Below are 6,111 nucleotides of genomic sequence, written 5' to 3' on the forward strand. Positions count from 1 at the left end.
GGAAGAGGGTTTTTTGATAATCCAAGATCTAGGGCTGATCACATTTCCCTTTTGGACTTGGCCACGGGGAAGCTCAGAGTCACACTGCTAGGTTGAAAAGCAGCAATGACCTTATCCTCTGCTGTTGTCCATGTTTCTGTGTTGGTTTGGGTTGGTCCTTATGCCATTTATATGGTTTTAATTCCTTGTAATAAATAATAATTGATTGGGTCCACACACAAAAGCCCAAACACTGTACTAAACACACTTAATTACATGAGCTCACAGACTCCAACAGCCTCAGCAGTGCCACTGCTGTTGCTCCCATTATAAAGCTAATGTCACACAAATAGCTCGTGACAAGACTCACATCCAGGTTGCTCCGACCCCAATTCTTGCTTTTAACCAAGTTGCTCTCTACAAAATTTTTCTGTGCCCATCACACCTTTCTTGATGGCCCAGGGTCCCCAGCTCCACCCTAAAGGGACACCCTTCTCGATGCTCCACTTTACTGAGCTCTCAAAGAATCCCCCCGCCCTGTTTTGGGACAATCTGGCTGAGTTCTGGGACTCTCACTCACCGGCAGCCACAGCAGCCCCCAGGGCCCAGGCTGGAAGGTGACTCTGAGCAGCCTGTGTGTCTCCAGACAGCCCTGGGGGAAAGATGAGTCATCCATCGCAGAGCCGGTTTCATGCACCTGAGACCCTGACCTCACAGCCCATTTGACTCCGGGGCCCAGGCTGCCTGCCCCAAGCCTCTCGGCCCAGAATGCCCAGGCTGGTCTGGGTGATACCTTCTCCTAGGACAGTTTCTGCAGGTCTGTGGGAGGAGAAGCCAGGGAGAAAGTGGAATCACAAGGCTCATCTGAGTGGTCACTTTCTCTCTCTGGAGCCTCAGTTGTACAATCTAGAAATGGGAATAAGAACAATTCCCACCTCCCTACTTCTTGGGTCTAGGATGCACACCAGGGCAAAAAGTGCCCTTTGGGAGGCAGGAGCAGGTGGCAGATGGTCTCTAATGTTTCTCAGACCCCAGGACCCCTACATGGGGCTGTCCCAGGTCCCCTAGCTCATTCCTGTCATGGTGAGCATGACGGAGAAAAACCCAGAAGATCTGGGTTCAGGTCAAGGCCACAGAAGGTCGCTGAGCTCTGCTTTGTGGGAGACACCTTGAACTCAACACCTGAAACCTTTCTGCACTGGCACACTTCCGCAATGGCAGCGTCCAAAATCCTGCCATTTCCAGGGCATTGGATCTTCTAATCCCTTTGAAATTACTTCTACAAGTTCAAAGTCATCCCTAAAATCCAACCTCAAATGTTGTCTCCAGGAAGTGTTCCACCGGGTCCCCTTTTGTCCCCGTAGGGGTGAGGTGGTATCCACTCGCCCACAAAGATGTGTCCACCAGAACCTGTGAATATGAGGTTATTTGGGAAAGGTGTACTTTTTGGGTATAACGAAGATCAAGATCTCAAAACAAGGTCATCCTGGATTAGGAAGGGCCCTCCACTCAGTGACAGGTGGCCCTGGAAGAGAATGTGACAGAGGGAGATGTGAGGAGGAGGCCATGCAGATGCAGGCGGAGGTGGAGTGATGGAGCCACAAGCCAAGGAGTCCTGGAGCCAGGAGAAGCTGGAAGTGGTGGGGAGGAGCCGAGGGGGTGACAAGGCCCAGCAGACACCTTAATTTTGGGAACTTCCGAGGATGAATTCTTGTTTAAACCATCCAGTTTGCGATCATTTGGTGAACTAGGAAACAAACAAGGGCCCCATTCTGGCATCCTGGTCACCTCTGTGGGGCAAGTGGCAGTTATTGACCATGGTCACCTTGCACATATGATTACAAGTTCCACGGGAAAACAGCTGGGTGGAATTCTGCTCCAAACCCTCAGGGCAGAGCAAACTATGGGCTCTGACAGCTTTTCTTCTGTCTTGTTCTGTTTTTCGGACTCTACTAACTAAAGTATGCTCTTGCTTGAGCCTGACGTGCAGAGTGGCCTTGGGGTGACAAACTTGGCATGGGCAGCCCTGGCTCTCTGTTCCAGCGATCGAGGCCTCTGGTGACCTAGCTTCAGGTTCAGGCCTTAGAAATCACACAGTGCCACCTCTGCCCTCCTCTTTTTTATAACTCTATTTTAAAATAACTACAGACTCAAAAGAAGTGCAAAAATACTACAGAGATGTCCCCTGTGCCTGTCACCTGATTTTCCCCAGTGAGCACCTTACACTTCCTGGAATATGCTGTGGTGAGTGAAAAACAGATGAATGAGACAACGGATGAATGAGCAATTGGATGAATGCGTGAGTGCAGGCCTTTTCTAGCTCCCTGGGTGGGTCCGGAGATTGGAATATACTGATAATGACTGTAGAACAAAGAACAATGGAACAGAGGGATAAAGGCCTTAAATGTGGCTTCACACCCACCAGGGCTGGCCTCCGACCTACGAGCTCTGTGACTCTGAGGACATCACGTAGCTCTCTCTAAAGCCTCCGTGTCAGTGTCAGTGTAATGGGGCTAATCCAAAGGCCCAGCTGCCTGGGGTGTGGTGAGGATGGAATACGGGTGTTTGGGAATGGCCCAGAGCCCTGCCTGAAACACAGAAAGCTCCCATGACTAATGAAGGAAGCACTTCCTATGTGCTGGGCAACAAGCCCCTCACACATCACATGCCACCCTGTCCCTGCAGCAGCCCGACCGGGTCCCAACACGGGTGCACCTATTTTCAGCTGAGGACACAGAGGTTGAGGGAGGCACAGGAAGTGCATTTTGCACCACTGTAGAGCACAAAACTAAGGCAATTATTGTTGTTGTTAACAGTGGCTATAATCAGTGTCCTTCGGGTTTTCCATCAGTAGCCAGTTCTCCCTCGGGTCGCTCTCTCCAGTTCCCCAGGCCTCTTCCTCTGCTGCTGACCATGTCCTACCACTGTCCCTAAGGCCACCCTCACACAAAAGGCCTCCTGTATAACACACGCTCATCCCAGGCAACCTCATTGCAGTGCCTGGCACACAGTAAGCACATGCTTCACTGTTTCTGGCACCATAATTCATTGAGCACTTATGTGGCAGGCGCCTGGCACATTAGAAATTGTTGTCACAGACTGTCCTGAAACAGCTCTCAATGCAGGAAGCATTCTGCCCTTTGATGGACAAGGAAACTGAGGCTTTGGAAATATGCAGCCCATAATGCCTGTGTTGTCATCGTTAGAAATTAGAGCACACAGCACGGGACTACAATTTCTTAACTTTATGATAGTCCAAAACAGAAGCTATACTTCAAATTTTGAATTGTGCTTTTTCCCAGGCTAGGGATGTGTGTGGTCTGATCCACTTTCAAGATGTGGGGCAGTGGCATTGAGTGACAGCTGCATCAGCCCCACAATCATGAGGGGGAACAACCAATACTCTCCAGGGGCTGTGGTGCTAAGTTAGGGTATTAGGTGGGTTGAGTGTAGTAAATGTGTTTTTGACTTATAAGATTTTAAGCTTACAATGGGTTTATCTGGACCTGACTCCATTGTAAGTCAAGGGGCATCTATGTTGCTATTTGAGCTTCCTCCTGATTGTTCCTTCTGTGATTAGAAGTCTTGCCTCTGGCTCTCTGCCCTGAAGCCTCACTTATTCTAGGGTTCAGGTCCCTTCCGTATAATAGGCCACACACACATACACACACACACACACACACACACACACACACACACACAGTCTCCAGTGGAGAAAGGTACTGTAGCCTCCAAACCCAAAAAGGGCCTGCCATGTGGAATGCTCAAAGAACCCTTCCCCCAAATCCAAATAGACAGCACACCAACACGAAGGTGGGCAAACGGCAGGAATAGGTAATGATATCCAGGTAGGTGAACTCTCAAACCTGGCAGAAGACAAACTGCAGATCGATCGAAGGAATACAAATGAAAAGCACAGAGGAAAGCAGTCTACACCTGCTGGACTGTGGAAAGGTCTGGAACCTGGAGACTCCCCAGGCAGCCGGGCAGGGATGCAGCACCTCACGTCATGCTGTGGGACCCCGTGACTGCCTGGATGCCCTGTGCAACCCCACAGCCTGCCTGGAGACCTGCTGAGGGGTATTCGAGTGCATTATTGGGGCAGCAATGCCCTCTGTTTCCTCCAGGAGCAAGCCCTTCAGTGAGGATTACTGCAAACAGTATTTATGAAGGAAGCATTCCAGGAAAACTGAGTCAAGAAGTGGGAAAGCGAGGAGACCAGGCAAGGGAGCAGCATCCTGCAGTCCCGCAGAGGGCTCGCTCATGCCTACATAGCACTTGGCCGATGCAGGTCACAAACTCGGAGGCTGAGTGTTTCTGTCCCTCTGCCCTACCCATGACGTGCATTCCCAGGCATCGCCTGCCTTTGAGGTCAGTCCTCCTCCTCCGAGGAGCTGCAAAGGAAGCGAGAGCTCATGGGAGACAAGTCCATGAAATGGTCAAGGACCCAGAGGGCACAACCAGGCCACAGATCATCTGCTGATGCTGGATGCTGGTCACAGGGAGGGACAGGTAAAGTGGGGTGGGATAGCCCCTCTGCTGGGGTATTAAGCCATGGGTACTGATTATTGGGTGCACGCAGCAACATAGAAACATTTTTTCTTTTTTTCTCTCTCTCTTTGTGTGTGTATGTGTGTGTGTGCATGTGCATATGTATGTGGCACTGGGGATTGAACCCAGAGGCTTCTTCATATTGAGGTACATCCCTAGGTTTTTTGTTTTATTTTTCATTTTGAGACAGGGACTCACTAAGTCACTAAATTGCCCAGGCTGGGCTCCAATTTGTGACCCTCCTGTCTCAGTCTCCCTGAGATTACAAGCACATGTATGCACTGGTACGGCTCACAGAGCCATCTTAAAACCACCAGGCCGGAGGGACTTGAAGCCCTGAGAGCACTGACGGACACTGGAGACACATGCGTGTGAAGCCACAGCCCACATCCCTGGAGAACCAGGCCAAGTGACAAGAGACACATTGGACAGATTAGTGTGGCTCCGTGCAAGGGGTGATGGGTCTGGGGAGGGGCTCCATGGTGTAAAGTGGAAAAGGAAAATAGGACAAGTCGGGGCTTCTGGGGGCCAACCAGAGAGAGCAGGATGGAGAGGCTGCAATCACATCAAACTTTCCTCCTCTCCTGCAGTCCAGGAAAACCCCAAATGAACCAACACCCCAAATCCCTGCCTGGCGTTCCCTGACCCCCGACCAAGCCCCACTAGGCAGGCCAAGAGCCAAATGAGCCCCTTCCGAGCCCCACCCACAGCCTGCTCTGCTGGGCAGGGAATAAACTTGGACTTGGATGAGCCAACGGAAGTAACAGCCGCAGCTACATCAGGAGCAGCAGTGCCGCAGTCTGCCCCCCCTCCTCAGTGAGGCCGGGCCCTGCAGGGGACAGGCAGATGGCTGTGTCCTGCCCACACCCACACACAGGACCCCTGCAGGGGAAAGTCTGCACTCAAGGTCACATCTGGTTCCTTCCGTGACAGGGGACAGAAACCTCAGGCGGATGCTGCTGGTTTAAATCCTAAACAAACGTGTATGTGGCGCTCATTAACTTCCAGCCACCATTCCAGCAGTGTCACAGAGGAGGAGACTGAGGCACGGAGAAAGTAGTGTGCGCAAGGTCGCACACACAGCTCAGGTAAGACAGAGGAGGAAGCCCAAAGATGGGCAGGTGCCAGGCTTCAAACTCAGAACTGCTGCTTCGCCAAATTGCCTCTTTCCTCACCTCCTCGGGCCATTCTAAAATCCTCTGGCCTTTGCCCTGTGGACCTCCAAGAACCTCCACAAGATAAATCCAGCAGGGTTCAGGGTATACATGAGGAGGCTCCCGGCTTCCTCTGATTTTTTCCCCAAGCCCCTCTGTTCTAGGTAGTGGAGATGGGTAGATGGGAAGACGGTTCTGAAAGCCCTTCTGAGGCAGGGTTCACTCCTCCCCACCCTGCAGGACCCGAGGAGCCTCTGCTCCCTCACCTGCCTGGATGCTGGCATGCTGCAAACAACAGGTGAGAACACGCCCTTTACTCCTCTGCTTCCCGCATCCCTGCAAGGTCATTTCCATGGGCCCCGCCATACCCAGGGAACAAACACCCAGGGCTGGGCCAAAGAGAGAGAGTGGTTGCTGAGGTCGCCCA

At 51.8% G+C, this 6,111-nt stretch overlaps 1 protein-coding gene across 3 annotated transcripts in view; it reads right to left on the reverse strand.

The window, feature by feature from the left end:
- The window catches only part of Cmklr1 (chemerin chemokine-like receptor 1), a 185,699-nt gene that overhangs the window by 12,597 nt on the left and 166,991 nt on the right, over positions 1–6,111 (reverse strand). The gene's annotated exons all lie outside the window — the stretch shown is intronic.

Source organism: Heterocephalus glaber, unplaced genomic scaffold, assembly GCF_053883595.1.
Source record: "Heterocephalus glaber isolate CG9 unplaced genomic scaffold, H.glaber_assembly_v1.0 deba00001687, whole genome shotgun sequence".
Taxonomy (NCBI): Eukaryota; Metazoa; Chordata; class Mammalia; order Rodentia; family Bathyergidae; genus Heterocephalus; species Heterocephalus glaber.